We start from the raw sequence: 18,462 nt of genomic DNA, 5'->3' as shown, positions 1-18,462 counted from the left end.
ATAATGGAGAAAAATAGACATCCACCCTAATTTAATTTTCCTATAACAAAACTGTTGTTGAGGTACAAATTTCTTATTTAATCATGCATGTATCCATGAAGAACACTTTATGACGCGATTTCAAATAACTTAATGATTGCTAGAACCAGAAAATAAAACAAACACATAATGCGAGCCACTTTAAAAAGTTAAAAACTACTCCATTAAATCTGCTTAAAGCAGTAAAATCATCAAACAACAATGCTCAGGTCTCCAATTTCTGAATTGACTCATAATTTTCAACATTATTACTGGCCGCTGTCTCTTTTTGACTGAATTTCATTCCCTTTGAAGGGAAAAGAAATGGAACAGAAGAAAAAGAAATGAACAAAAAGTAAATATTATACTAGTAATGAGGAATTCCAAATAATTGAATTTGTCTCTCTCACTAAAGTAAATATTACCCCTAGTAATGAGGAATTCCAAATAATTGAATTTGTAGTGCATCATAGTGCAACCATGTACGTATACAAAAAAGTGAACCTACTCAGCGTGGTGCTGACGTAGTCTTGCCAGTATAAAATTGTACTGGAATTCATACAAGCAGAGGCATCCATAAACTAAATGTTTCGTGATATTCTGCCAAAAGCCTAGAATATATATAAGCGAACATGATTTAAGCATCAATTAAATTAACTAATCTTTCACTAGCTAGCCTCCAAACTAATTTAAGAAGAAATTTCAATCTGGACTGACAGTATGCAAATTAAAGACTAGCAAAGCTTGATAATTTTTTTTTTTGTCACAAAAAAGGGGGATAAAAAGAGGAAAGAATTAAGCGGAGGAGAATATACATCAGGTGCATACATATCCATGCACGTAAAGAGGAAAGCATATATCAAGGGAAGAAGCAAAGAGCTGCTGTAACACAAATATTGCTACGTCTTTTTCATGCATGGACAATTATTGCTAAGCCATAAAAAAAAAGGAACACATCCGTCGCATAATTCAAATCAAAACAAACCAAAGCATTCATAGTTTAATTACATATACTAAAGACTCTTTACATAAACAAAGACCATAATCAACTTTGAACGTTCAACATAACACCAACAGGAGATTCAGAAAAGGTAAATTAAAGTGATGAGGACAGAGCCGAAGGCAAATATTCTTTTTGGTTCACTGTCCGAGCATGTTTGGTTAGTAGCTAACCGGATCTTTCTGGCTTTTGCCATGTATTAACCACACTAAGACTACTTGACTTGATATCATTTAACGTCGTCGTTCTGGGGTCCAGTGAGGAGCAGCTGGACTGAAATGCACAGATACCACCCTGGAATCAAGAAGTTCCACAATAGGAGTAAAATTAACACACCTCGGAGCCTTATACTGATTAATTGATGCACCCCTCGAAATTGCATAATCCATCAGCTCTTCAAATGTTCCATTTTTCACCACTCTAATCTCTAGTGGTCCAATTGAATTGTCCGCCACGCGACACTGCCTGTACACCGAGTTCAATGATTCTTCCATAGCTAAACAGCACTGGTTCAAAACTTCTTCATGATCACTCGGTGGGTTGGTTGGGTCCTTTACTAGTAATTCCCAGTAAATCACGTAATGTCCCGGAATTGTCTTAGTATCAGCAAAACTCGTGTACTCAACCAAATTAGTATCATACGGGCGCAAAAGTGCTGTTGAATTTTCAATAGCCTTTTGCAATTCAGACTCATCAGTTTTATCCGAGTCAATGCTCAACAGCACATTTTTTCTCCTAACAAATTTGAACTGAGGTGCTGAGTTGTGAAACCCAGTAACCTGGAGTATGTCACCAACTCGGTAACGACATAATCCGGCATAAGTTGTGATCACGAGCTCGTATTCTTTTCCCAATTCTACGTCAGCCAGGTCCACGAGATGAGGGGGTGAATCACGAGAGATTTGTACCGGGTTGGCTGGGTCATGTGGGATGAATTCAAAGTAGCCCATATTTGGCATGATAGTGTAACAAACTTCAGAAGGCTTGCACATTGGTTTCAAATTGAGTCCAAAATAACATTCGGACGATGCATACATTGTACAAGCCTTTGGTAGACCCCCACTATAATAATCTAAAGTAGGGATATATTGAGCCATTGCACCTGTGACTATGACGTCCAAGTACTTTGTGTTTGGCCAAATTCTAGTAATGATTCCTTCCCAATTGTCGCCTTCACATTCTTTAGTAACAAACTCAGCAAGTTCAGGATTTGGTTCGAGTATTTTGGACATGCAATTTCTGATAGAAACGTCTGAAACTTTAGGGTTTAGGGTTCCAGTTGCAATATCATGAGCTAATTGCTGCCAATTGAGCTGAAGAAATCGGATGGCACGAAGTAGGCCAGAGGCAAAGACAGCCCCAACTCGGAGGACTTCTTCCCTCATTAGAAGGCCACAAAGCATTTGAGTGTACATGCTTTGAAAAGAGTCTACGCAGAGGATAGCCTCGTTAGGGCTGGTGTAGACATTGGATGGGTCGTATGGCCTAGTCTTGAATTGTTCACTCTTGTAATAACTGGTCAGGACTGGACGTGCAACAAGGCCACCAGGAGTCTTCGTTTCTGCCTTTATAAACAGAAAGTATAATCCCTTCCCCTTGTCTAGACCAGGCATATACCTGTTTAACATGAGTCCAAGAAAATCCAACATTAATCCTGATTACAAAATTTTCAATATTTTTCTCCATATCACAAAGTAAGGCTAATGTTAATTTCAGCAATTTTTTGTTTTAATGGGGATTAATTAAGAGTGGTTAATTTGAAAATCCGTGGATTACCAGACTAAATTCCAGGTAGAAACATTTTATAAAGTAAAGATGTCATGCATGTTATAACTTAGTAACATTAACCTTGGGTAGATCACTTACAGATTCATCACGGGTTGGAGAAGACTGTACAATTTCATCTGCAATTGTGGGCATCAGCTTTCTCTCTCCAGCAGACGTCCCCGAACTATATATAAAACCAAAAGAACATTTCAATATGATATTAAATACTCCATATTAGCAGTAAGCTAGAAAAGAAAATTACATCAAAGAAAATAAAGAAAGTACTACTATTACTACTACTTAGAACAAATATATGTACCATTAAGATACAGTGACATTTATTTGCCTTAAAGGAAATCTGACCTGGTAAGGAACTCTGAAATAGGATGAGACGAGAAGATTGGAGAACGATCGCCATTAGCGACACGATCAATATCAGGTTTAAGATCCTCGTACGTGACAACGGGAACATTGGACTTGAACGTGTCTCGGTCAGTAGCACCACCAACTTTGAATCTTTGGAGATACTCAGTATTGGCATTTCGGCTTAGTATTTCAACCAACACTTTCTCTTGTACTGAATCAGTGTTTTTAGTCATCTCCTCAATAAACTGAAGGGACTTGGCGTCTTTCTCGCATACCGGAGGGCCAAGAGGAAATGAAAGACCAGAATCAACAGCCATAATGTATATGAAAAGAGAATAGAGAATACCGAAAGTGGAAGAGAAGATATAAAGCACTTAATTCTCAGAGATTGTTAATTTCGATTGTGTGGTTTGGTACCTGTAAATGGGAACCTATTTATAGTACTGAAAGGAAGGCCCTATTCTTCTATGTCTATCCACGTCACTTTCCACGTAAGAATGTACACGTGGAAGCCACACTAATAAAAATCTTTGGTAATTTTAGGCATGGACTTGGACGATGCAATTGCCGTGCATGGACTTGGTAATATTTTTTTGTCGGAGTTATGGTCTCTTGAGGAGGGAACATCTGGGCCCACATTACGTCACTGTGTCTGCTCTTTCAGAACTTGTGGGCCCGTATGCATGACAGGTCAGCAAAGTCCAGCGAGGGTTCTTTTGTCTCGGAGTTCAAATGGACGACCCTTTCTGGTGAGTTTGTTGGTCACGGACAAACATAGGCTGCCGGCGAAGGAGCAAATTTCACTGTTTAATATAACAGAAAGTAACCTATGTTTTAGTAGGAGCTAATATTAATTAATGAGTGTGAAAGATAATCTACTATTAAATGGACTATTTTTAAAAATGTCAGGTGATGAAAGGTACTCATGAGGTTAACATGATAAAGTATATATATTTTTATCCAAAGATAATTAATCAGTGTGCAAAAGAATATAATTGTGCAGCAATCACATGAACATATATCCTCGGGGTTGTCACTAGAATTCCTGCATTGTTCTTTTGCTATTTGTCTACTTGTATAGCTCCCAGCCTCCCACCAGGATACCCCTGCCATAGTTTTCATTGCCTAGCTAAATTCCCTGTCTGCTATAACTATAGTTTCTCTCTTTTTCACGTTTTGTTGATCTAATGGGAAATGAGACTGCCAATTTTTATTTTTTTTACGATATGATTATGCATTTAGGGCTTCCGTTGAATATTTTGATAATTCAATTACTTGTGTTGTGTTTCATATTTGAATTCTCGTAACGTATTACGTTTCATTATATTACGGTTTAAAATAAAATTCAATTTGTAACGTATTGTGTTTTTGACCTACAACTAGAAGATTAATTAGTTTGATGTAATAGACGGACTTAGGTGATGTACAAATGATCATATAGTTCTTGATTATAATCAATGCCACCGCTCAATTCGCATAGTAGTTGAGGAGAACTTAATTTAGGCTTGCCAGCCACCATGACTAATTAGAAACTGTACTAGCTGTGTTTTGAGCATGAAACAAAATTGTTGACATCAAGAGATGGGCATATATTCATATTAAAAGAATTAATGCAATAAAAAGATTCAGTGTGTTTTTAGATAAGAGGATTTATCAGTAAGGTGACGATCACAATAGGGCAGTTTATTTGGCTTACACCATATATCTCGGTGTTTATCTTACACTTTTTTTTGGTAGAATCCTTTCTAGTCATGATACTAATAATTCAAATATGTCTTACATATATTGAGAGTCCTATTTGGTAGTTAAATTCAATTATTGGTGGTAAAGGCAAATGATAATGGGGTAATGCTGCGAAACGAGCACGTTCAACACTCAATAATGTTTCGAAAGGTCAATTCAACTAAAAGATCAGAATCTCGTGTGTGTTAAGTATTTCTGAAACGGGAGGAACCAACTTTTTCAATAATGTTTATGTTTCTTCAGTTATGGTTTAATATCGTGGCCACTATAATCAACCTTGCCTTGTTATTACCTTATGAGTATATGAGAGGAAGTAATATTTTTTAATGCCAAACGATTGATGACGAAAGCCCAGTACAGTGGACAGAAAATCCTGTACTTTTGATGTCCTTTTGCCTGCTCACATATAGGCTAATTATTTGTAATTGAACTGTAACTAATTCAATGGTATAAAGATCCTTTAAAATGGTATAACAATTAATTCATATCAGATGGAGTAGGGAAACGCGGGGAGAAGAAGCATTCTACAATCTCAACTTAGAATATTGTGTACGGGTAAAATCGGAGGTAATGCATGTCCCGATTTCCCGATGAGAAAACGGAGGGAGAGCACGGATGCACGAGATCCTTCGTATCGAGATTCGGGAAGGGTGAGCGATGTACCTGATGTTTGTCTATAATTTCATATTTTTAGTGCATTACTTACCTTACATTTCAGGTGCTTTAATGCTAAACTATACTATATTTGTGCTTAATTGAATTTATTTTATGTGTAGGTACATTGGAGATGAAATTGGAGCAAAGTAAATATTAAATATGTAATTCATGCTCTAAAACAATATTATAAAAGAGACAAATAAAAAAGAAGACAAAAAAAGAACCAAAGGCAAAAGAAGAGGAAAAGAAATAATGCAAAAGAAGAGGAAAAGAAGTAACCGATAAGGGTTTGATTTGCCCCTCTACTATCATAAATAAATTTTATTTATCCTCCGTTTATGTTTTTTATCAAAAATATCCCTACAATTATACATTAGGTTCATATTTACCCTTACGCGGTAAAATGGGTTACATTTGCCCTTCGTTATACTTTAAGATCACATTTACCCCTCTACTCTTCAAAAAAGGTTACATTTGTCCTTCGTTATACTTTCTTGACATATTTATCCTTACAATTATACCCTACATTTACCCTCATCCGGTAGATCGCCATGTCCTACCTTTGTTTTTCTACATGGGCCCTATGTGGATTTTTTATTCTTCTAATTTAAATATGGTCACCTATTTAAGATAATTTAACCCGCCCACCCAATTTAAATAAGACTTCATTAACTCCCTTGTTGTGCAACTTCTTGTAATTTACTTTGGTTACTGCAATAATTGTGAGTTGTATTAGATTAGTGATTTTGAATTCAAAGTTATTGTTTATCAATATGTTGTCGCTGCTATAACTATTGTATTTCGCACAATCTTCATAAATGCCGTATCAGAAAATTATTTTTCGTGAATCAATCATAGTGAATTGACCCAATTTAGACTTTATAGAGTTGTATCTCTACAAAAACTTCAAAATATCATTGAGTGATTCATGTCTCCTAACTCCTAAGTATTAAAGAGAAACAAATTAACATAGACAAAGGTGAAATAATTAAATAAATCAATTAGAGATAACACTATAGTTTCGTTCACTCACTGTCCAAAATTTTCTCGCTCTCCGAAAAACATGGAGCTGACACGGATAAGAGAGATGGACGAGTGTGGGTGTGGGGTTGGGTTGGGGTGGGGTGGGTGGGGGGTGACGAGCTGACACGGATAATTGTAAGGATAAATATGTCAAGAAAGTATAACGAATGGTAAATGTAACTCTTTTCGAAAAGTAGAAGGGTAAATATGATCCTAAAGTATAACAAAGGGCAAATGTAACTTTTTTAAACGTTTAAGGGGTAAATATGAACCTAATATATAACGGTAAGGATATTTTTGATAGAAAAAATAAATAAAAGATAAATAAGGCCTATTTATGATAGTAGAGGGACAAATCAGACCCTTATCCGAAAAAGTAATGCAAAGAATTGAAAGAAAGAACAGAATGAAAAACGATTAAATGGAAAAGTTAGGCAGCAGCAGCTAATTGAATTGAAGAATGAAGCATGCGATGCGAGCTTTATTTCTCGCTACAAATTAGGCGAGGCAGGATATTTTGCTCGCGACAGAGCGTGCGTCGCGAGGCCAGTCGCGAGGTGTTCGCGTGTTTCGGGTTTTAAAGTTATTTTGTCTTTTTTTGGTTTTGGACTTGATTATTTCGTCTAGGTCTTTTCCCCACACATATAAATAGTCATTAAATATCATTTTAGACCGACTTTGGACAGACTTTAGACCTAGGGAGAGCGTGAAGCCGCCGTGGAGACCAGAATTCATCAGATTTCATCTTTCTTCCATCAAATTTAGTATTCTTTACTTTTTCTTGATAATTTATTGTTTTACTACCATGTCTATGTGGAGCTAAATTTCACGTTTTAGGGTTGTGGTTGTCATGAATATTGAAATTTGTTAATTATATTACCGTTAATTCAAATTATCATCTTTGGTTGTTTCTCTAATTCTGTGCATAATTGTTTGATTGTTTGGCTAGCAGTTGAGTTCTATTTATTATCTATGCTATGCTTGGGAAAACCGTATTTAGATTAGAGTAGAATTAGAGAGAGCTTGTTTCTGAACTCGTGGCTCGGGGAAAAATTTCGCGGTTGGGATAGGAATATACCTAACAGCCTTGCTTAGTTGAATACCGTATTATATTCGTTCATGATAAATTTAAGACCATATGAATATATAGTTGATATATTATGGATAGACGGATAGTATTGTGGGAACATGTTATTTGTATAAATAATCCGGTCAACTAGCAATCATAGATAATGGGGATTAACATGTGTAATTACGAACCCAATAGGATTGACAAACCGACCACAACCCTGTAATCTTCATCTCCTTTGATTAAAATCCAATCACAATCGTTTGCTCCTAATTAATTTAGCTAATTACGTGTTTAAATTTTGCAATAGTAGTTGTAATAGAAAAACCAAACTTTTGATTATCTTGGACAGTTAATTGATTTTAGTTTACTTAGTTAACGATTAATCTAAGTCTCTATGGGTTCGACATCCGACTTTTGAGTCACTTTATTACTTGACGGCCACATATACTTGCGTGTACTTAGGGAACCAACAATACCCGTCATCAGGTATGATAAAGCGACGCGCCCCGGGCTATGAATGAGTTTTAATACCCCGGGAGACACGGCTAACGGTTATGCATGACGGATAGAGGGCCATGATACTCGCGCTCAACCGGATATCACGGCGTAGATCTCGCTTGATGTCGATTATGGATCAATGATTACCAGTAAATGAAGATTTTTTAACCTTTTTTAGACTTATACTAAGGTTGAAACTATCCTACTATATAAAGGGAAAGTTTTTCTTCTGTAACAAATACTGTACACGCAAATCAAAGAATACAAGTTTATTTTTTGCCTTTTAGCTATTGCTAAAGTTTTTGCTCATTTGTTCTGTTCTTCATTCACGACTGGGCTTAAACCAAGGGTCCAACCGAGGACGAGGTCATTGGGCAGTCTAAGCCCAGGCTTAGCCATAATATTGCAACTGGTTTGAACGTTTATTTCATTTCTAACTCGTTTTTTTGATATTCCTAATTGTTCGTGTTGGATTAAACTACATATTCTTAAAACCAAGTACCAATTTAATTGTTACTCAATTTTGGGGTTGTTTATAGAGCTGTTCAAAACCGAACCGTAACCGTTAACCGAACCGTAAAATTAGCTTATTGGCTTATTGGTATCGGCTTATCGGAATAATAGTTGGTGAACAGATTGAAATTTTATTATTAACGGTTTAACAAAAAAGGGAAATTAGTTGGCCCAAGTAAAGGATAGTTTTGAAGATTGACAAAGAAACTCAGGGATGAACCAGGTCCGTCACTGGTAGGCATAGACACGGGCATATTCAAAGCATGTGAGATGCACATGCAGGAGATAAACGAAATCTGACATAATAATAGATATCTCCTGATCAAAAAGATTGCATAATTGATAAGGAGAAGGACTCCTTACTCAACGAGAACATTATCCAAGATAAGGAAGGAATTAGGAGTTGAGATTAACTAGAACTCTTCCACCAAGGAAGAGTAGCATTAGAACTCTAATTATTTTCTACTCTACTATCTCTATAAATCGCAGGATATTCTCATTCTACAGGGAACACACAAAAGCAGAAGTTAAACGTGAATTGAGAGCAAAATAGCAAGGCATTTTGCCAGCAGTTCGTGTGTGATTCAAGTGTGCGAACCTGAAGTTACATGAACCAGATAGAAGAACCAGCTTCAAGTGTCTGTCTCTTATTCTAGTTCAATTATAGTAGGTATTTTCATATTATACCTTTCAGCTTTATCTAGAGGCAATTGTAATAGGTACTCAGAGTATTCAAGTTAGAGTTAACTTGAAGTTGTCACAGCAGTTAGAGGCTGGTTGCCACAACGGGATTAGAGTTAATCCTAGGTTTACAAAAGTATTTTGTAAATGCAGTTTTTGGCTCAGTGATTTAGTGGAGAGTTTGGAAAAATCCTACTGGGAAGTAGGTCGTGGTTTTTTCACCTTTTGAGCTAGGTGCTTTCCACGTAAAATACTTGTGTTCTTTAATTTATGCATTTATTATTCCGCAATAGTAGTATAAGGAATACATAGAAGAACCAGGTCCTTCCATAATCTGTGCACGCGAAAAATTGGACACCACACAAATCACCCCCCTCTTGTGTGGTATTGAACTTTAAACATCAATTGGTATCATAGCGGGTTATCCTTGAAGAGGCTAACACCTTAGGAGAAGATCAAGATGAGTGCACCACCTGGGAACTGGGAAGGACAATCAACTGCTAGGCCTTCACTCTTCAATGGGCAGTACTACTCCCAGTGGAAGAACAAAATGAGAGACCACATAATTGGAGAAGACTACAAGCTATGGGATATTGTTACTGATGGTCCTTTGGCTACCATGAAGAAGAATGCTGAAGGAGTAGATGTGCCAAAGACAAGAGCTGACTACACTGTAGAGGACTTGAGAAAGTGGGAGAAAAATGCTAAGGCCAAGAAATGGCTTGTGTGTGGACTTGGTCCAGACGAGTACAACAGAATTCAAAGTTGTACTGCTGCTAAAGAAATTTGGGACACCTTGCAAGTGGCTCATGAAGGAACTTCTCAGGTGAAGAGGTCCAGAGGTACTTTACTATATTCTCAATATGAGAATTTCTCTATGAAGTAAGGAGAGACTATCCAAGAGATGTATACAACATTCACCATACTGACTAATGAACTGAAGTCTCTTGGAAGGACTCTTCTTGAAGAAGACAAAGTTGAGACTATTCTGACTAGGGTTCTACCGGTTTCTTGGGAAAGTAAAATCACTGCAATTCAGGAATCTAAGAACATTACAACTCTTAAACTGGATGAGCTGATTGGAAATCTCACCGCGTAAGAACTTAGAAGGAAGACCATGAAGATGGATATGCCCAAGAAGGAAAGGAGTTTGGCACTCAGAATCACTGAAGGTGTTGATCTGGAGGAAGATGAAATGGCTATGATCACCAAGGACTTCAAGAAATACCTTATGAGAGGAAAATGTTCTTCAAGAGGTGGAAATTACAACAAAGCAAGGGTTCCTGAAAAAACAACCAATGAGGGCTGCTACAAGTGTGGAAAGACTGATCATCATATCAAGAACTACCCTCAATGGGAAATTAAATGGAAGAAAGAAAGATCTAAACGAAGGAACAGGAAGAAGGAACAGGTTCATCCCAAGAAGAACAAAGGATCAACAAAGGCTATGGTTGCTGCTTAGAGAGAAAGTTAAGATGAGGAAACAGATGATGAAGATGGAGATGAACAAGCACTTATGGCAATTGGAGAATCATATGGGTAATCTCATGAGGAATCTGAGGTAAGTATAATTCATCTCAAAGACAAAATTAAGTTTTTGTCCAAAGAAAAACTCTCTGAATTATTGCTAGATTTCATTGATGAATCTGAGGTAATAAATAAAGAAAAAGAACAGTTGTCTAAGGATTGTGTGATTTTAAAAGCAAAGTGTAAGAACCTGAAACTCAGAGTTAGTGAGACTGTGAGTGAAAATACTGCTCTCAAGAACCAGGTTCATACATTTGAAGCAAATGTTCTTGAGTTAAAATCTAAAACTGAAACTAGGAACCAGTAAGAAGACAGCTAATTGCACACAACTCACTTTAGAAGAAAATGTAGGCAAACTGAAAGATGAGTTGTATAGGAAGGATGAGCAGGTAAAAGTGCTAAAGGAGGATCTAGGCAAGGTCAAGCATGATCTAGACAGAACTAGTAAATGGAACAGGTCCTCCAATGCTTTGTCATGGCTACAGGAACATCACAGTAGCAATAGAAGAGGACTTGGCTTTGGGAATCAGCTACCTAAGTGGGATCCTAAAAGCAAGTACCTCACTCTTTCTGAGAACAAGATTTGTACTCACTGTGGTAAGACTGGTCACTATAAAAATGAATGTAACACAAAAGAAAGGGCCAGTCAAAAGAACAAAAATTTTGTTCAAGGGAAGAATTGGTTACCAAGTTGGGCTAAAAAGAATTTAATTCATCCTTTTGCTTATAGAAAGGGACCCAAACTAGTTTGGGTTCCTCAGACTAACCCCTGATTTCCTTTTGTAGGTTTAAGTGAAGGGGAGCAGCCAAATATGGTACATGGACAGTGGCTGCTCAAAGCATATGACAGGAAGCAAGGACCAGTTCCTTTCACTTGAGGACCTCAAAGGAGGAAATATCTCCTTTGGAAATGGAAAGAAAGGTGAAATCATTGGGGTTGGTAAGGTAGGTAACGGTGACTCTCATTCCATTGAGAATGTCTACTTGATAGACGGCTTGAAGTATAGCCTAATCAGTATGTCACAATTGTGTGATAGAGGTAACTTGGTAGCATTCACCTCTACTAAATGTTTTGTGATAAATCTTATCACTGACAAGATTATTTTGCAGGGTAAAAGAGTGAATAATATATATATTATAGATCTGTCCACACTCTCAGAGAATGAACTAACATGCTTAAGTGTGCTGGATAGTGATCCCCTCCTTTGGCATAAGAGGCTTGGACATGCAAGTCTAAGTCAACTCAACAAATTAGTCTTCAAGGACTTGGTGATAGGACTGCCTAAATTAAGTTCAAGGAAGACAAAGTTTGTGAGGCTTGTGCAAGGGGAAAGCAGGTAATATCCTCTTTTAAATGCAAGAAAGTGGTAAGTACCACTAGAACGATGGAACTGGTTCATATGGATCTCTATGGTCCAATGAGAACATTAAGCAGAGGTGGTAAAAGATACGTGATGGTGCTTGTTGATGATTACTCTAGGTTTACTTGTACATTGTTTTTAACATCTAAAGATGAAGCATTTGACATGTTCACTTCTTTTGTTAGAAAAACTCAGAAACAACTAGGTAATCAACTTGCATCAATTATGTCTGATCATGGCACTAAATTTGAGAATGCTAAATTTGCTTAATTTTGTGATGAGCATAGCATAGATCATAATTTCTCTGCACCTAGGACTCCACAACAAAATGGAGTAGTTAAAAGAAAGAATAGTGCACTTGAAGATATGGCTAGGACTATGCTTATTTCTAGTAAACTGCCCCATAGCTTCTGGGCAGAAGCTGTAAATACTGCATGCTACATCATAAATAGGTGCATTACTAGACTTCTTGTTGAGAAAACTCCCTATGAGTTACTTAAAGGGAGAAAACCAAATATATCCCATCTTAGGGCATTTGGATGCAAGTTCTTTGTGCACAACAATGGTAAAGACTCCCTAGGCAAGTTTGATCCCAGAAGTGATGAGGGAGTATTCTTGGGATATTCTTCACATAGTAAAGCTTATAAAGTTTATAACAAAAGAACTATATGTGTTGAAGAAAGTGTACATGTGATTTTTGATGAAACTAACATTCTTTCTAAGAGACAGGAACATGATGATGAAGTAATTGGGCTGGTTAAATACTTAAATGAAACCACAGCCCAGACTGAAGTATCTCTGGAGGAAGGAACAAGTGATGGAATAGGTTCATCTATCCCCGGTAACATGACAGGGTGAATAGAATAAAACAATTCTTAAACTTCAGTGGAACTTGTACCTGAACCTGTTCCACAGCAACAAAATATTGAGGGAACATCAAGGGGTAACCAGTTGGTTCTGAAACCTTACATATATCAAAGTTCTCATCCTATTGAGAACATCATCACTGATCCAACCTCTGGAATCAAAACCAGATCTTCTTTAAAGAATCTTTGCGCTTTTGATGCTTTCTTATCTCTTATCGAACCTAAAAATATTGTTGAAGCTTTGCAAGATGCAGACTAGGTAAATGCAATGCAAGATGAACTCAACAAATTTGAAAGGAGTCAAGTTTGGCATCTGGTACCAAGACCCTTGGATAGATCACTAATTAGCACTAAGTGGGTCTTCAGAAACAAACTTGATGAAGATGGAACCGTTATAAGAAACAAAGCAAGATTGGTGGTTCAAGGATATAGTTAGGAGGAAGGCATAAACTATAATGAGACTTTTGCCCCAGTGGCAAGGCTAGAAGCTATAAGGCTCCTCATAGCCTTTGCTGCCTACATGGAATTCACCCTTCACCAGATGAATGTCAAGAGTGCCTTCCTAAATGGCTATTTAAAGGAAGAAGTGTTTGTCAAGCAACCTCCAGGATTTGAGAACAAGAAAAATCCTGATCATGTGTACAAACTTGACAAAGCACTCTATGGACTCAAGCAAGCTCCAAGAGCATGGTATAAAAGATTATCAAAGTTTTTGCTTGAGCATGACTACAAGAGAGGTAAAATTGACAATACTTTATTCTTGAAAAAAAAGGTAAAGATCTCTTGGTAGTTCATATATATGTTGATGATATAATCTTTGGAGAAACTACTGATAAGTTAAGTAAAGAATTTGCTAAACTAATGGGGAGTGAATTTGAAATGAACATGATGGGTGAGCTTAATTTCTTTTTAGGCTTACAAATTAAACAAAATCCAAATAGAACTATGATCCATCAGCAGAAGTATGTAAAAGAGTTGCATAAAAAGTTTAAAATGGAAGATTCCAAACAAATTGACACTCCTACTGCAACATCTACAAAGTTGGATATAGATGAATCTGGTTCATCTGTTGATCAGAAGTTGTATAGGGGAATGATTGGCTCATTGTTGTATCTCACTGTTAGTAGACCTGACATTGTCTTTAGTGTAGGCATTTGTGCAAGATTTCAGGCAAATCCAAAGGAGTCTCACTTGACTGCTGTCAAGAGAATTTTGAGATATCTAAAAGGCACCACTGATCTTTGTCTTTGGTATCCAAAAGGTAGTAATTTCAATCTTGTGGGATATGCTGATGCTGATTATGCAGGTTTTCTTATGGATAGAAAGAGCACCTCAGGTATGGCACACTTTATTGGCTCATGTCTTGTGTCTTGGGCCACCAAAAAGCAAAATTCAGTGGCCTTATCTACTGCTGAAGCTAAGTATGTTGCTGCTGCTTCATGTTGTTCTCAATTGTTGTGGATCAAACAACAATTAATGGACTTTGGAATTGATGTTGGTTGTATCCCTATTTTTTGTGATAACACTAGTGCAATTAGTATGACCAAGAACACGGTTCATCACAAGAGAACTAAGCACATAGATGTTAGGCATCATTTTTTGAGGGATAACTATGAAAAATAGTTGATCACTGTGGAATTTTGTGTTACTGACAAGCAAATAGCTGACATCTTCACAAAAGCCCTAAGTAGAGATCACTTTGAAAGGAACAGGTTAGAATTAGGGATGACTAAAATCACCTAAAAGGATCAGTTCATAATTCACAACGAAAAAAAAATTGAGAAAAAAAAATTTGTTGGTTTTGGTTAGAAAATCTGAAAATGTGTATATAATTAGATTAATTTTTGCTCTAAGTGTTTGTTTATATTTCTTTGATGGTTAAAATTCTTAGCTTGATCTATGATAATTAATCCATGATGCATTTGAAGTAGCCCAGTGGCCATGAGTAAGTTTTAAAATCTGGTTATCTCACATATTTTATGCAACTTTTCGATGATGCCAAAAGGGGAAAAAAGGTTGTGCTTTGAACAGTGATGTTTATAACCTAATGAACCTGGTCCTTGATGATAAGTGATAAAAAGGAAAAATATTTCTAACATTGTGTTGATGTTGAGCTAAGTTGAAACATGGCCTAAGCTTATGGAAGCACAGAGTTTGTTATCATCAAAAGGGGGAGTTTGTTAGCCCAAGTAAAAGATAGTTTTGAAGATTGACAAAGGAACTCAGGGATGAACCAGGTCCGTCACTGGGAGGCATAGACACGGGCAGATTCAAAGCACGTAAGATGCACATGCAGGAGATAAACGAAATCTGGCATAATAATAGATATCTCCTGATCGAAAAGATTGCATAATTGATAAAGGAGAAGGACTCCTTACTCAACGAGAACATTATCCAAGATAAAGAAGGAGTTAGGAGTTGAGATTAACTAGAACTCTTCCACCAAGGAAGAGTAGCATTAGAACTCTAGTTATTTTCTACTCTACTAACTCTATAAATCGCAGGATGTTCTCATTCTACAGGGAACACACAAAAGCAGAAGTTAAACGTGACTAAGACTCATTTATTATTTAATTTCTGCATTTATTATTCCGCAACAGTAGTATAAGGAACACATAGAAGAACCAGGTCCTTCCATAATCTGTGCACGCAAAAAATTGGATACCACACAAATCATCCCCCCCTCCCTTCTTGTGTGGTATTGAAGTTAAAATATCAGGGGCGGATTACTCAATGTCCTTATCGGATAAACCATTAACCCGTTAATAATTTTTATATTTATACTTTTACCCTTATGTATAGAAAGTAATATTTGAAACCCTAATACCTAAAATCTAAATTTCTAATTTATCAAATCTCAATAGTTGCCATTGTCTTTTGCATGGTTTATCGGAGATTTGCTGCCATTGTGTTCTGCATCAAATAGTTGGTCATTTTTTCCTACTTTTTCTGCTCATATTTTTTGTCATAATATCCATGCTTTATAAGAGGAAGCAGCTGGTAGTCACATTTCTCAGGTTTCCGTCATCTATCATATTCATATAACTGATATGGTAGCCAAGGCATAGAACATGTAAGGTTCAAAAAAAATTTCTTCAAACATATTTTGCTTAGCTAGACAGCAGTTGCAGCTTCAAAAATTCTCTAGTTCTCTACTTCTTTTTTATTGTCTATTTAGTTTAGTCGATAAACCGCCCGATAATTGTCAATCCGATACCAATCCATCTGATGTCTTATTGGATGGCTAGCGGATTACTATATTTATAATCCGATAATCGATAAGCCAAACTGTTAAGCGTAAATAACCGCCTGATCCGCCCGATAAGCACTCTTATTGTTTACCCGTAAAACAGTGCAGTTGAATTTATACATGGTTTCTAGACAAGTGAACTAATTTGATGCTAAAATAATATAATAATCAAAGAAATACGCAGTACTTAGCCTTGAAATGTAGATGAAATAGCAAAGATAATGATTCCGTGAACACAATTTCAGAACACAACAATGATGGGATCAAAAAGTAAGAGAGCAAAATTATATAAAGCTTTGTATAAAATATAATATATATTATTGCCAGAAATTTCATATGCCTTACAATGATAACTGAGCTCACTATTTATAGTTATGTCTAAGGAAGAAGGTCATAGGACCGTGCCCTCCTTTAATGTCAATTATGAGTATCATTGATGAAGATGTAACGTTGAGCGTAAATGCCAAATTCTTTGTAACGGACTGTCACTCTTAATGCTGTAGAATATTCCTTAGTAAATGTTACCGGGCGCAGAGCATTTAATACACTTTTATGAACATTATTCGTTCTGGTGACAAGCGCAGTGGCTGCGTTCGGTCCTCAACCATTCTATCTTGGATTCCTCGTGTCCTCCTTTTAGTCAGCCACGCGTCATATCATATTTTACCTTATACAGATAGTCCATCTGCTTTCCGATGACATAACTTTATGTTACCGAGAAGTTGGTAGAAATACCTTTTTGGCGGGAATTACTATAATTCCCTCTGAAGGTCTCTGACAGTTGATTAGGCACACATCTCTCTGTATTTAATACCCCGAACATGCGTCATCCTATAATTTAGCACAACTTTAGCATATTATCGAGGTAATCATGGCCATGAAGTTAGCCGCCAAAATTTTACTTTTATGCAACTTTCTTTTCCTTTGTGTTTCACAATTGCTTAAGCTTCTAATTTGCATCTTTGTTTTCCATCCTTTTTCTAATTTTCTTCAAATACGAACTTTTTACCTTCTTCCTTTCCAATGGATTCTTCCTCCAAACGTGGTGGTTCTACAAAGAATAAGAACAAAACCAAGGATTCTGTTCCTCCAACAGTGGATTCTATCATCCCAAGAAGGTTTAGTACTTTGAAGGATTTTGAAGAGAAATTTCCTACTGCTAACCCTCGTACATGGGTTGTTAGTAGGTACCTTTATTCCATTCGTCCTTCCAGTATTCCTGCTGTGAAGGAGGACTGCCGCTGCAATGAGTTGGAAATCATCGCTACTGATCTATCAGAGCGAGTGACCCTTCCCAAGGAAGGTTTTACATAATTTTTCACGTATCCCTTTACTTTGGGTGCGTTTTCCTTGAGCGGAGAGCTTGATTCCGTGATTGCGGAGTTTTTCCTTCGTTACCAAGTATTCTTGGCACAGGTAAGTCCTTCAGTGTGGAGGACGATCGCCTGTCTCCGACACTTGTGCCAAGAAACTGGGGAGGAGCTAACCTTCACTCATATGATGAATCTCTATTCCCCAAAAATCTTCTGCGGGGGAATGATAAAGCTTTGCAAGCGCGGCCACCATGCTTTATTATCTATCATGGATGATGAAAATGATCGTGGGTGGATAAAGCAGTTCGTTGCAGTTGCCACCAACGACATCATTCTGACAACGGCTTCATCCTTTCCGGTTGCTTGGAACCGCACTCATAAGTTCTTTGTAAAATATTACTCTTACTAGATATTCTTCTATGGCCATATCATCTCTTTACCCTTCGCATATTTCAGCAACTCGATGGCTCCCACCGGTGGTGGAAGGTTTGAACCGGTGGGTTCAGAAGATTTTGGACGTCACAATGCCGAAACTCGTTCATGGAAAGAACTAGCCTTTAAATACGGGTTGAATGCCAAAAATCCTGGTAACTCTAATTTACCTTGCTTCCATTGTTGTATATTAAGAACTTGGTTGAACCCTTCTGACTTTGTTCATGGAATTAGGTCTACCTGCGGGCTCTGTTGTTGTCCCCGAGGAGGACGTTCTGGCTAATCATGTTGATGCAGTGAAGCTGCTTCATGAAGCACTTACTCAAACAGGTATCCCAGGCCTGTTACGGGTGCAAATATATTTTACGGAGTCCT

At 37.1% G+C, this 18,462-nt stretch overlaps 1 pseudogene; it reads right to left on the bottom strand.

Moving 5' to 3' along the window:
• Positions 1–995: 995 nt before the first annotated feature.
• On the bottom strand, positions 996–3,544 carry LOC107777171 (putative indole-3-acetic acid-amido synthetase GH3.1; annotated as a pseudogene).
• Positions 3,545–18,462: the final 14,918 nt, after the last annotated feature.

This window comes from Nicotiana tabacum, chromosome 17 (genome assembly GCF_000715075.1).
Source record: "Nicotiana tabacum cultivar K326 chromosome 17, ASM71507v2, whole genome shotgun sequence".
Lineage (NCBI taxonomy): Eukaryota > Viridiplantae > Streptophyta > Magnoliopsida > Solanales > Solanaceae > Nicotiana > Nicotiana tabacum.
Note: the sequence above shows the minus strand (reverse complement) of the source record. Positions and strands in the feature narration are given on the sequence as shown.